A 14544-nucleotide genomic window follows, 5' to 3' on the forward strand; every position below is an offset into this window, starting at 1 on the left:
CAGAAACAGAGAAAATCGTTCTAGATCAATTGATTGAAAATATTTGCTCCAGACGTCTCCACTTGTCGCATGTAAACTGGCGAAATGTGTTTGAGCGAACGCATAAATAGTCTCTGAAGTTACAGCCAATAGAAATACCAGGTTCGTTCAACGTCACAAGTTACTACGAGGTACTTCCTTAACTGGGTTGATCAGGATTGTAGTGGCAGCAGAATTTCTGACAAATATAAAGGACATGTTAAAGCAAAAAAAAAAACATTTAAAAAAAAACACAAGATAGAAAAGTCAATATTTGACCTTAGGGTTATTATCTGATTTGTAATTAGGTTAAAGCATGCTGGTGTCATCTTTATCAATAGATTTTCTATTTAATAGCTTAATAGAATATATAAATGCATGTTCAAACTATAAAAAGTTTGTGTTACAAGCTATAACTCACTTCATTAATGGTGATAGAGTGGGTGCATTGTAGCCTATTAGTTTACGTTGTTTGTCATATCGGTAACACTTTACAATAACGTTTAATTTCTTATAATTTGTTAACTACATTAGTTTACATGGATTAAGACTGAACAACACTTCAACATTTGTTAATCTTGGTTCATGTTAATTTCAAAATCTAGCCTACTAATAGATTGTTAAAATGTTGAATCTATTAACTTAATGTACTTTGAACTAACATGAACAATGACAGTTGTATTTTTTAAAATAATAATATTAGCAAATATTAATAAATACCCTACTGTAACATGTATATCTCATTGTTAGTAAATGTTAGATGCATTGACTGTTTACAAATGAACTCTTACTGTAAAGTGTAATCGTTATATTATGTGTAAATGCCATTAACTTACTTACATACAGGCAAAAACTAAAATTGTTTTTAGTATGGTGCGTGGAGCTGATCCACAGCACTTTTAATGCAGGCTATCCCTCTTTTCCAGGTATGACTGCTGCAACTGCAGTGTGTGTGTGTGTGTGTGTGTGTGTGTGTGTGTGTGTGACCCACCAAGTGTTTGCACACTAACTTTTTTTGTAAAAATCCTTGAATACATTTTGAGCAAACTATCTCCATGATATTCATATAGCCTACGCATTGCATAAAACACCGGCTATACAGGTTCGGCTATCTGTTCTCAACACAATACTAGACACAAAATGGTATTTCCCTGTGTCCCTAACTGCACTCGGTTCCGATAAAACACGTGATTTCATGGCAAAAACCAAACCATCAGCTTGGTTTTTTTTTACAGTCTATGGTTATACTTTGGAATACTATTGTTGACTCAGAGCACCACCTAGTGGAGACTAATGTACTAGAAAGGCTAAAATACATGAATTGGAGAAATTTATAATTTTGTGATTTTAGTGATATTTTAAGAGGTTAAAAATTATGTTTATATGATGCTATATCAAAAATATGTCACATGCCAGCAGAGTATTTTCAAACATTAGGCCTACAAAAAAGGTTCCTGCGGTTAAAGCGCATGCGCCGCAAAACACGCAGTTGAACTGAACTGAACTGAACTGAAACGCTGTAACATTTCGACGGTTGAACTTTAACAGACAAAAAAAAAAACGCAGCTGCATAGGAATATTTAAATTTATACAGCAACGATGTCTGACATTTCTGACATATCCATCATAATGGACTGCATTTTAGGGATGGGGAAATGAATCCTCATGAAGCAGTGAGGCGTTTCTTTTACTGTCTATGACTGTTTCGGGTAAAGAGTTGAGGCGTTGCGAGTGTCAAGAACAGCGCCATCTGGTGCTTATGTAAAATAAAGCGGGAAGCCTGTGGAAGATCGAACGACCTGCAGGTCTCCGGGCTGCAGCTATACATGGACTACACCGTTTCAATGCGTACACATAAAAGCCTTACATTTTTGTGTTTAATTTGTCCATTAAATAAATTAATTTACCAATTAAAGAGTGACAATAAAATATATATGAGCTATGTATGTGATTCAAGAAGATCTAAAGTAGGCATACTCTCCACACACATAGTGAATAAGGCCATTGTGTGATATGATCATTAAATGTGCTTATGACACTTGCAATGATAATGTTTGTGTACAGCGAATGACAGAAAAGTGATAAAGTTTTGAATTATTTTTATTAAGACATAAAAGCTGTTTTACAGTGTTGGGGCTAAGTCTATTTTTTAGACAGTAGTTCCCTATTTATTTATTTATTTTTTAAAGCATACACACATTGAAAGCTATAAAGTCAAAATATTCCCAGATAGGGAAAGGCCATTACTCTTTTTTTTTCTTTACTCTAAATACAAACACCAACACCATATCCCCTAACACCAAATGACCTTAAAAAAAGCAAATGTTTTACCAAAAAAAAAAGAGACAAATAAATAAATAGTGACAAATACATTTTGGTTATCTAAATGTAATTTATTGATTAACTTTTAAAGTACAGCACTCTCCTCACAAATACATCAACCAGACTGGCTGAGCCAACAACTCGATCTGGAGTTCGAACCTTCTGAGACGCAAAGCGAAACGCGCACGTGATTGGACAGAAAGTGAGACTTCATTTGTCATCGATCACGTGACTCTGGGAAACAGCTCAGGTTATGTATATAACCCTTGTTCCCTGAGAGGGAACGAGCACTGCGTCGGAACGACGAAATGGGGATGCTCCCTAAGCATCAGCGAATCTGAAGTCTGAATAGAAACTAGTCCAATCCGATTGGCGTGCGTGATGACGTCATTGTGACGGCGTACCCGGAAGTATAAAAGGGGAGCCGGCGCATAATGGCAGCAGTTATTGCTCTGAAGCATGCGCTCCAGGCGTGCCGAGGTGTGGCGGCGCGACGCAGTGCTCGTTCCCTCTCAGGGAACAAGGGTTATATACATAACCCGAGCCGTTCCCTTATCGAGGGAACTTCCCACTGCTTCGGAACGACGAAATGGGGATGAGTACCCACTAGGCCACACCGAGGGTAGCGCCTGCTCTAGTGTGAAGCCGGAAACCGGGCACAACTAGGACTGGAGCACCCTAGCGCCAGGCGTCGCAGGGAGATCCAGGCTGTAAAACCTGATAAAAGTGTGTGGGGTGGCCCACCCAGCCGCCTCACAGACATCCTGCAAGGGGACCCCAGAAAGGAGGGCCACTGAAGAGGCCATGCCTCTTGTGGAATGAGCCCTCACAGCCAAGGGTGAAGGCAAACTGCGCACCCGATAGGCCATGGTTATTGCCTGGACAATCCAGTAACTGATTGTCTGAGTAGAAGCAGGCAACCCTTTCTTGGGTGAGCCAAAACATACTAACAGCTGCTGAGATCTCCTCCATTGTGCAGACTTCTCCAAATAGACTCTAAGTGCCCTAACCGGGCAGAGTAGGTGAAGCCTCCCTTCTTCCGCCGTCACGTGGGGCGGAGGATGAAATGCCTGCAGAACCAATGACCTGACCACCCTTGATGGGACCTTAGGCACATAGCCCGGCCTAGGATGTAAGATGGCCTTTACTCCACCCAGGGCAAACTCCAGGCAAGTTGGCTTTACCGCCAAGGCCTGGAGATCTCCGACTCTCCTAAGAGAGGTAAGAGCTAGGAGAAAAGCCACCTTAAAGGTCAGGTACTTTGGTTCCGCCACCTCCAGCGGCTCGAAGGGGGCCTCAGCCAGCCCTCGAGAACCACTGCCAGATCCCAGGTTGGAACTCTGGCCCGAGCCGCAGGCCTCATCCTCCGAGCCCCACGGAGGAACTGTACAACCAGCTGGTGCCTACCCAAAGGCCCATCACCTAAAGGCGTGTAGAAAGCCGTAATGGCAGCTACGTACACCTTGAGTGTGGATGGGGTTAGACCCGCAGAGAAGCGATCTTGGAGGAACTCCAGCACTGAAGCCACTGGGCAGTTAACTGGGTCCACCTCACGCTCCCTGCACCAAGTGGAAAAGACATTCCACTTGAGGCTGTACAGTCTCCTTGTAGACGGAGCCCTGGAACTGAGTAAGGTCTCTACCACCTCTGCCGACAGGCCAGCCTCTAGGTACCTGGCCCCCTCAGGGGCCAGACCCAAAGGTTCCAAATCTCTAGCCGGGGGTGAAATATTGTGCCCGCCGCCTGAGACAGGAGTTCCCTCCTCAGAGGAATCTGCCATGTGTGACCTGCCAGCAGAGCTATGATATCCGAGAACCAAACTCGAGTCGGCCAACAGGGCGCCACCAGAAGTAGGCTGACCCCCTGTTGACGAACCCTCTCCAGGACTCCCGGGAGCAGAACGATCGGGGGAAATGCGTACTGACGCAGCCTCGGCCACGTCTGCACCATGGCATCCAACCCCAGCGGGGCTGGATGTGTGAGGGAAAACCACAGTGGACAGTGGGACGTCTCTCGAGACTCAAACAGGTCCACTTCCACTGGGCCGAACCTCTCGCACATGGCCTCCACCACCTCGGGGTGGAGCCGCCACTCCCCGGGCCTCAGCCCCTGCCTCGACAGGACGTCTGCTCCCTGATTTTGGACCCCCGGGACATACATTGCCCTGATGGACAACAGTTTCCCTTGGGACCACAGGAGAATTAGATGCGCCAATCTGCATAGAGGGCGTGATCTCAACCCTCCCTGGTGATTGAGGTACGCAACGACAGCCGTATTGTCTGTCCGTACCAGGACATGTTGGCCGTGGAGGTCCGGGAAAAAGCTCCTGAGAGCTTTGTAGACCGCCATCATCTCCAGGCAGTTTATGTGCCAGGAGGAATGACGGCCCTCCCACGGGCCCCTCGCAAAAGCGGCCGTCCATGACTGCGCCCCAACCAGTGAGGGAGGCAAACGGTCTGTTGAAACGGATTTCCGGCAACAGGACGCTCCCAACACTGGCCCCTGGGAGAGAAACCAAAGTTTCTTCCATATGACTAGGGAACGAAGGCATCTGCGCGTTACCCTGATCATACAGAAAGGATTCCCTCTGGGGGAAAACCCCTTGGTTTTCAGCCGCCACTGGAGGAGTCTCATGTGTAGCAGGCCGAACGGTATCACGTTGCACGCTGCTGCCATGTGCCCCAGCACTCTCTGAAAGTGCTTCACAGTGGTGCTGTGGCCTAGCCTTATTCCTGAGACCATCGCCCGTACGGTCTCGACTCACGCGGGAGACAATTGTGCCCGCATCGATATCGAGTCCCATACGATCCCTAGGAACGTAATCCTCTGGGATGGCGTCAACACACTCTTCTTCGTGTTGAGTCTCAGCCCCAAGCACTTTATGTGGGCCAGAACGACATCTCGATGCCGAACTGCCACATCGTACGACTAGGCCAATATGAGCCAGTCGTCGATATAATTCAGTACACGGATGCCCATAAGCCTCATTGGCGCTAGAGCTGCATCCATGCACTTCGTGAACATGCGTGGGGAGAGGGCTAGGCCGAAGGGAAGCACTCGATATTGGTACGCTTTGCCCCCGAAAGCGAACCTCAAGAACTTCCTGTGACACTGAAGGATGGGGATATGGAAGTACGCATCCTTCAGATCTATCGTGACAAACCAGTCCTCGGACTGGATCTGACCCACGATGATGGGAATCATGAGCATTTTGAATCTGAACCTCCTTAGAGATCGATTCAAATGCCGCAGATCTAAAATTGGACGTAACCCCCCATCCTTTTTGGGAACTATAAAGTACCGGCTGTAGAACCCGGACTCCCTTTCCAGCGGAGGAACCTGTTCTATGGCTTCCTTCGCCAGCAAGGATTTTACTTCTAGTTCCATCACCCGAGCCTGCTCTGGTACCACTACAGTCCAGTTCAGCCCCCTGAATTTCGGAGGAGGGTGACCGAACTGCAGTCTGTAACCTTTCTCTACAGTACGCAGGACCCATGTAGAAATACTCGGAAGGCATTTCCATGCGCCGAGATAATCTACTAAGGGAACCAGCCTTTCGAGGCTGGCGACGGGTGTTACACGAGGCTCGACCCCAACCCCCTGAAGCGGCTGACTGGCAGGGAGAAGCTGGGAACGAGTCTCTATGTGCGAACGCGCGAGCTGCCCCACCGCAGGTCTTTCCAGAGGCGGTCGGGGCAGCATGCGTTCGTGGGAAACCGATGTGGCCCGAAGTGTCATAGACAGCGGGATTACCACATCGATTTCCCCAGGGCACCACAAAGAAAACAACCTCGGTTGTTTCTCCGTGGGGGGGACCGCCCTTAGAAGCCCTGCCGCGGCTAGGACTTCATCCCGGCAGCCTTCCGCGCCTGAAGGACGGTCCTTAGATCGCCTTTAGGAGCGGATGACTGCTGGTGAGAGCGCCGCTTCTGTTGCCAAGCTCCCGGAGGAGGGGCTCTAGAGGCGCCGCTCTCCTTTTGCATCTGCCGATGTGAGGAGCTGGCAGACGGCTGAGGTTGCCCGCTAGGGCCAGCCTTCCCTGATTTAGAGCGACGAGGGAGGAATTGCTGGAAGGCCGCTGACTGTTTCTTCGCCTCCTGGTGTCTGGAGACCACGGCGTTAACCGCGTCCCCAAACAACCCAGAAGGCGAGATCGGGGAGTCCAGGAGAAAAGCTCTATCCTTCTCCTTTATCCCCGACAAATTCAGCCAGAGATGGCTCTCCACAGTTACCATACCAGCTAAGGAGTGGCCGATGGCACAGGCCGTCTCCATGGTAACGCGGAGGGACAAATCAATCAACTTTATTTATATAGCGCTTTTACAATCACGATTGTGTCAAAGCAGCTTCACAGTGTCAAACAGGATAATATTGCGACAAAATTAGATTTGGCTGTACAGTCGTACTGGAGAAAACAGTGATGTTATCAGCTTATTTTAATTTATCATATAGCGACAATGTTGGCAGATCAGTATTATAGTTTATAGAATTAAATAAGACCTAATTCATAAATTTTATTTGTATAATAAGTTGAATAACTTTAATCATATTTTTTTTAGTGTCCCCAACTGAGCAAGCCAAGCCAAAGGCGACAGTGGCAAGGAACCAAAACTCCATCAGGGCATGATGGAGAAAAATGAACCTTGGGAGAAACCAGACTCAGTCGGGGGGCCAGTTCTCCTCTGGCCTATTAACACACCGTGTAAGATTATTATTCTGGCAACCTTACAGGTCAGAAATCATATTAGATTGGAATATTCAAAATTTCAGGGTATCACGGAAGAGACGGATTTATTTAGGATGGGGCGTTGATTACACAAGAGTATGAATACATGAAAGAACGGAATTATTGCGGCGAAGACGGGTTTTGAGCATGTCGTGCCAGTGATGCAAATTCGGAGGAGACACCATTTGACACGGCTCAGCAGACACTCCAGGATGCGTTGGTCATGTCCAGGCAGGTCCACCATCCGATCCGGACAGGGCCCAGATCCGGGATAAACCTCTGGATAAACAGACCCAGATAGCAGACAAACAGTGAATCAGCGTTGAATCAATGTTAATGCATCAACTAAAATATCATTGAATCAATGTTGAGATCTCAATGTTGAGAATGTTGATTTTTCATCAGGTTTGCACCCTGAAATAATGTTAATTCAACGATGAAAAATAGATCAATCTTGCTTTATGTACAGCAGGATTCTATGGCAGTTAATTTGTCTCTTTATTTTATTCATTTTAATCAGAGACCATGTGTGGCTGCAGTCGATATGATTTTGCATTAAAAAGTCACTCAAAGTAAACAACATCCTTCAGTTTAGATGCAAATGTCTTTATTTATGCCCAACAGTTCCAACAGGAAATCTCACATTGACTTAAAACAATTACATCTGAATTTATGACACAAATGAGAAGAGCCTGGAAAAACATGACAACTTGCATCTGCAAAATGGAAGTAAATACAAATGTAAACTTGCCAATAAATACAGAAATGACACAGTACTACTGAAAGAAAGAAGGTAAAAGAAAGAATGAAATACTCCAAACTCAGGGGGTTCCACCATGAGCAATGCCCCGAAGCCTTTCAGGTTGTAATGGAGACAGTTTTGCACCGTCCCAGCAAAGATAAACTCTGATGCCTCTTTTTATCAGCATTCACAGCATCTAAAACAACAACAAGATAGTAAATATTTGGAAATGTGATTAATTATACATTACAAATATCACCTACTACAAAATGAAGTGAAACTTGAAATTTTATCAAAATCTTGATATCCCAGTTAAAACAGTAACATTAAATTCAGGACTATTTAATGCATTTTAGTATAGACTTTAAAGGACCTGCAGACACACAATGAATGAAAAAGCAAAGTGACTATATCTGGTGTTTTATCTAATAATATTATTGTATTTAATAGTAAATAAATAAAGTGTGAAAATGAAACAAGTAAATGAATGACCAAATAGCTAAATTAAGAAAATAAAAGAGGAGCTGTATAGGCTACACGGTGGTTTGGAAGAGATTTTTTTTCCATTTACAACACGAACTGGAGGCACAACTGTTTACTAAATTTCTGTAGTTTGATATAGCTGCCTACAGAACTTAAAGATCTCACTCTTTTCTTTTTTTCTTGCTGCATTAAAGATTAAACTGTAATGTAGTAATTGTGATCTGCTCTCGTGATGATATCGTACAGCTGAAGCAGAGCTGAGCTGATTGTATTTCCCCTCACCGCGCTAACAGGTCAATCAGTTCTAGTTCTGCTTCAGCTGTGAGATACTCTCTCACGAGTGGCGAACACAATTACTGACAAGCCAGAAATTCATCTAACCTTCCGATCGCCTCTCGTTCCCATTCAGTCGGTTCACTCGGTACAACACATGACTATGGGATATCGCGCTCTAGCGCCATCTGCTGAAGACACCTTTATTCACGCCTGAAAGGCCAATGACGCATGACGACGTGGGCGGGGTCACCTGCCCACAGCATATAAATGCGGTCGTATGTGTCATCCCCTTTGTTCTTCAGCTCTTCACCGTGCTGCTAGAACACCATCACGCCACATTTTCGCAAGGGAAGCCCACAGTGGTTATTCTTGTCGAAATAAAGGTCTAAGAGAAAGCTTCTTAGCAACAAGTTTAGCTATGCTAACTAAGGCTGATAAGTTTTTCTCAAAACAAAATGTTCAAACTTAAGCCACATTCACACGATAACCCTCAGTGGTGATTCTTGTTGAAGGAAAGGCATACAAGTGTTTAGCTTGAGTTTAGTACAACTAACAAATGGCTAATACTCCTTTTCAGAAGAAATATCTGGATACCCGCCCCTGTACTATGAAATGTGGGTGTTTAGGGTATACTCGGGTATACATCACACTGTCTAGTGTGTTTGGAATTGTCCGCGCTGGGCGGATAGGCTAGAGCTCGCCAACCGCAGTGCAGGCTGCGCTCTACCGGCAGCTCTATCGTTCCGCTTAGCGGGGCAGTGGCCAAACAAGGCCCGCGCCTGTCTTCTGGTGGTGATCACCGGTTTCGGACTAAAACTTGGGACGATCGAGTGTAGTGTTCACAGGGTGATTCGGTCTCGCTGGATGCGGGCGAGAAATGCTCTGACGCTATAAATATTCAAGCAGGGCAGATCGCGGTCCCCCCAAAGTGGGTGGAAGCGAAGTGATGGTCCTTGCATGGCCTGTATTAGAGCGGCAACAAGGTTTGTCGGCAGTAACCTGCCATGATAAAGAGAAGCTTGTTTGACTCCAGTAAAATCAGCGGTGCAAACTCGCCTGCCGATCTTTTGTAGAAGTAACCCTGCAAAATAGCGGGTTCAGTTTTAAGCATGTTGTGTATAACAAAACCTCATGTGTTGATTTGTCAAAACAATCAGAATGCACTAAAGCAGCTAACCTCATATTCTGTACTAACAGAGGAGGAAAATGCAAGGTCATGCATTTTGCAGTGGGGTTCCACAGGTGATGCCTGGGAATCCTCGCTGCCCGCCTCGAAGTCAAAACGGTGGCGTGCGTGCGCACTAACAACACCGTGGCTTCTTCGCACGATTCCAGTGGGGCTGCGGGTTCTCTCTCGCTCTGTTTCGGCGGAGTAATCGCAACTTCGTTGGTCGAGAGGGTTTTTCCCCACTATTGAGGGGAAATCCGTGCTTTCCTCAGCAAAATGGCTATTTCAGTTTTTGCCACAAGGAAAGATGGAGGAAGAGGTATTTCAACATTAATTCCTCCTCCTAAAAAAAAAAAAAAAAAAAAAAAAAAAACCTCTGCAGCAGTTGAGTACACAACTTAGAGTGGTTATTGTGTCAAGCTCAAAAGTGCTTGCAGTATGTCACTCGCCGTTCGACCTGTACCTCGCATACAGAAGCGGTGTTGGCTCCACTGTGTCATCAGGGCATGAGTGTTCGCCTATTTTGGACGACCTGTTCCTGGCCGCAGACAGCAGGGAACAAGCATTGTTACAAACACAGGAGCTTGTTTTCCATCTACGATCTCTGGGTTTTTTAATAAATGTCAAAAAAAAAATAAAGAGCCCTTGGTTCCGTGTCAACGGAGGTCATATCTCGGGTTAGAGATGGATTAAGTACAGAAGACAGCTAGGCTGTCAGTACGAAGAGTCGAAAATGTTCACAGATGCCTGAATCGGTTTCAGTGGGGCATGCAAGTGTGTTTTCGTACAAGGTTGAGACTGCTGGGGCTCATGGCCTTGATGATAGCAGTCATCCGGCTTTGTCTCCTCTTTATCCATGCGTTCCAGAGATGGGCGCCGAGCACTGGTCTGAATGCCGCATGGCATTAGAACAGACCGACAATAATCCCGTTGTGCGTTCGAGCTCTGATCCCCTGGGCATCCCCGGGTCTGTTGGCAGATGGGGTTCCTCTAGGGAGAGCTACATCACGTATAGTGGTGATGACGGATGCATCACTACAGGGATAGGGAGCTCTGTGCCAGGGCAACTCTGTAAGGAGAGTGGCCGGCAGCCGGAAAGAGTGTCACACAAATGATGTTGCAGGTGGTTCTTCTGGCACTAAAACACTTTGCTCAGCAGTGGCCCAGTGGCCTAATGGATAAGGCATCAGCCTTCGGAGCTGAGGATTGTGGGTTCAAGTCCCATCTGGGTCATTTATGAAAGCACAGAACACCAGTTCCATGAGGTTTAGTGTTGTGCAATCCTTGAGTTCCACTTTCTGAGAGGATTCTTGTACAGTGTCAAAGACACCGATGACTTTCTCAGCAGTTCAGCTTAATCTACTAGGGCCAGTGGCTCAGTGGTAGAACACATGCTTTACATGTATGAGCTCCTGGGTTCAATCCCCAGCGTCTCCAAGGAAAGTTCCTGTGTCACCACGTAGAATTCTAAAGTTATTACTTAAAAGGCAGACATGTGTTTGTCGGAATGGACAACACGACAGTAATGTTGTATAGAAAAAGACAGGGAGGTACTCGCTCTCTTCCTCTGTTGCAACTGACACGGACGCTCCTGATATGGGCCAGCGAGCATTTAACGGGACTCCGGGCAATGTAGGTCCCATGCCGTATGAATATTGGAACGGACCTAATGTCCAGAGGGGGACCACGAGTCAGAGAGTGGCGCCTGCACCCTCGAATAGTGGTACAGATCTGGGCTCGGTTCAGCAGTGCCGAGGTAGATTTTTGTTTGCATCCACGAATAACACGCGTTACGAGCTGTTATTCTCAATAGGGAGCACCCCCTGGGGGTGGATGCCCTGTCGCATGGCCCAAGACTATACTGTACATGTTTCTCTCGGGCAGCAGGGGCTCAGTGGTTCATGTAGGTTGTCTACAAACCGGAAGGTTGGCAGTTTAATCCTTGGGTCCACCTGACCAAGTGTCGAGGTGTCCATGAGCAAAACACCTAATCCCAGCTGCTCCCGACGGGCTGGATGGCACCTTACATGGCTGACATCACCGTTGGTGTATGAATGGTTGAATGTGAGGCAACATGTAAAGTGCTTTGGATGGCCATAGGGTCTGTTGAAAGTGCTAAATGCAGTCCATTTACCATACACAGTCTCTCCAAGCTTGGAGCTGATTAAGCTCCAGTTCTAACCAAGACATACTGACAGCCTACTCTAGACAGAGTGGTTCAGGAGAGTCTGGCACTGATTGTTGTGGCCCCTCGCTGGCCGGCAAAGACAGGGTAAGCGACAAACGCAAGTACCATGTCACTGCCGGACACCATGGTGTCTTCCCCTACGCAGGGACCTGCTGTCCCAGGCAGGACGCAGATTCTTTACCCTTTAACGGGAACTGTGGTCTCCAGGACCTACATGTTGACAGAAGGAGAATCTGATTATAGCGACAAAACAGGGCGCTTGCATTTTTTGAAGCGCACCATGTTATGTCAAATTAGTGCTTGTTTGAAGTTTGGTGCAGGTGAAGATCTGTATCACCGTATCAGTGCCTGATTGAGGGGTTACTGGTTTCTTCTCCGAAAGAAATCACCCCCATTCCATACTGGAAGTCTATTGGGTGATTCAGTGTTCACGAGGGCATTAATGGTGCTGCGCTTAAGCGTGCATATTTGGTTCCTCAAAAGGGTCCGGGCATACTACATATTTCACACCGTTTCGATTACAGTCGAGAGCGGGAGTTTTCAAAGTATACTTTATTGGCCACATTAGTGGAAAGATGCTTTTGGCCCTCCTCTCCACCTCTAGCTGGAGGGAGATGAGCGCACAATGGCGCCATTGTACTGTGGCTGCCGTCGCATCATCCACGAGGATGCTGTACACCGCTGGTGGTTGAGGAGAGATCCCGGAAATAAGCGCAAAGTGCTTTGAGTGTACAATAGTACGTGGGAAACGTGCTACATAATTCATGTCACTCACATGTGTGTGGTTGTGTGTGTACCTCTTCTGATGTTGATAATTACTTCACACAGACAGTTCATGGACTGCCGAGGAGCTCTCGCATTCCACTCCATCTCGCACACATTTGAGAGTGTGAGCTTTTCAAATATATACTCTTTTGGCCATAAAGGCCCGGGTATAATTCATTTTCCACATCCAGACGTGTCTCTGGCACAATCGAATGAACACGGATGGCCGAGTTCAATACACGTGCAGTATAATATTTGTGACTCTTCTGTCACCTCTGTTGTTTTTGCACATGCGCTGTTATATGCGCATTGTCTGTCTAAGGCTGCATGCTGACGGATGTTTTCGGCTTGAGTACAGATTGTGTGTTTCTAAGTGAACTTTGTGCAAGTCACTCGTAAGCTGTGGTATGCGCACTGTAGACCCTCCCTTTGACAATAATTATGTCACGCGGATGGTACGCAGAACACAGACATCCAAAGTATACCTGGAGCTTGGGTCTGCGTTTTTAGGCTCGTTACAAACCGTAATGGTGCCGTCATGACCTGATGGTTGGTCTGGACTCTGGAGGCTAGTTGTAAACCTCTGTTTGAGCCTTTAGAAATCTTTGAATATAAGGATGCTGCCTTTTCATTGGTACTGGTATCAGTGAAGCACGTTTGGTGATCCTCATGCACTATTGATGGCTCCCAAGCTGTGCTTGGTGGTGTTGCGCCCAAACGTGGCGGATATGCCTAAAAGGCATGTTGGTAGTATACGCTCTCGTTCGAGCGGCCTGCCTTGTAAAATCTCTGACTCAGAGGAAGACAGGAGACTTGCTTTGTGCTTGTGCCATTTGCAAGTTGTACGCAGGTGCATTGGGCAGTTGTAGGCTATGCACTTGCCTGACCAGCCTTTTTGTCATGATTTCCAACTCAGCACATGGGGAGCCGCTATCTAAGCGATGTCTTTCACATGGGATTATACAAGCTATTTCTATAGCATGTATGGAGTTGGTTCTGCCTGGAAGGGTGTGAGCACTCTACGAGGACATGAACATTTTAGGGGCTTGGTTTGAGATTTTGCGCGGATGCCAGCTAGGCATTACTGCGCACGTTTTGTCCGGTTTACCCGGCGTTAACTACAGGCCGTTTTTTCCCTGGGAAATGGGATATGTGGCGGTGCTGGTCCCTTACGTTTAGTTCAGCGACTTCGCGGGGCGTGTATATAGGTCCCATAGTCATGTGTTGTACCGAGTGAACCGACTGAATGGGAACGTTGAGTTATGCATATAACTACTGTTCCCAGAAGGAGGGAAACGAGGTACAACACCTCTGGGCCCCGCGCAGTCGGAGGCCCGGTGAAGAGCTGAACTGAACAAAGGGGATGACACATACGACCGCATTTATATGCTGTGGGCAGGTGACCCCGCCCACGTCGTCATGCGTCATTGGCCTTTCAGGCGTGAATAAAGGTGTCTTCAGCAGATGGCGCTAGAGCGCGATATCCCATAGTCATGTGTTGTACCTCGTTTCCCTCCTTCTGGGAACAGTAGTTATATGCATAACTCAACGTTTATACACTGGACGAATATAGGATGATTCAAAATGATTCATCTGTGCGTGCAACGAGTAAGATAGTGCAACGAGTAAGATACGTTTGTGGATCCGCGCCATGCATGCATTCATTGACTTTGTGAGTCGATCCTATATGGTCTCAAAATCCAAATGAATCAAATAGGATCGACTCACAAGTCAATGAATGCATGTGCAGCACCGTTTAAAAAAAAAAAAGAGTTGCACGAGTCAGAATTTGGACACAATTCACAGTGTATATGCCAATCTTAAGAAAAAAAAAGAATACAAATATGATATGGTTT

At 46.5% G+C, this 14544-nt stretch overlaps 1 non-coding gene across 1 annotated transcript; it reads left to right on the forward strand.

Moving 5' to 3' along the window:
* The first annotated feature begins 10895 nt into the window (after positions 1 to 10895).
* Positions 10896 to 10968, forward strand: trnar-ucg (transfer RNA arginine (anticodon UCG)). Its single transcript has one exon. It is a non-coding gene; the product is annotated as a tRNA-Arg (tRNA).
* Positions 10969 to 14544: the final 3576 nt, after the last annotated feature.

The sequence above is a fragment of the Pseudorasbora parva genome, chromosome 19 (genome assembly GCF_024679245.1).
Source record: "Pseudorasbora parva isolate DD20220531a chromosome 19, ASM2467924v1, whole genome shotgun sequence".
Classification (NCBI taxonomy): domain Eukaryota; kingdom Metazoa; phylum Chordata; class Actinopteri; order Cypriniformes; family Gobionidae; genus Pseudorasbora; species Pseudorasbora parva.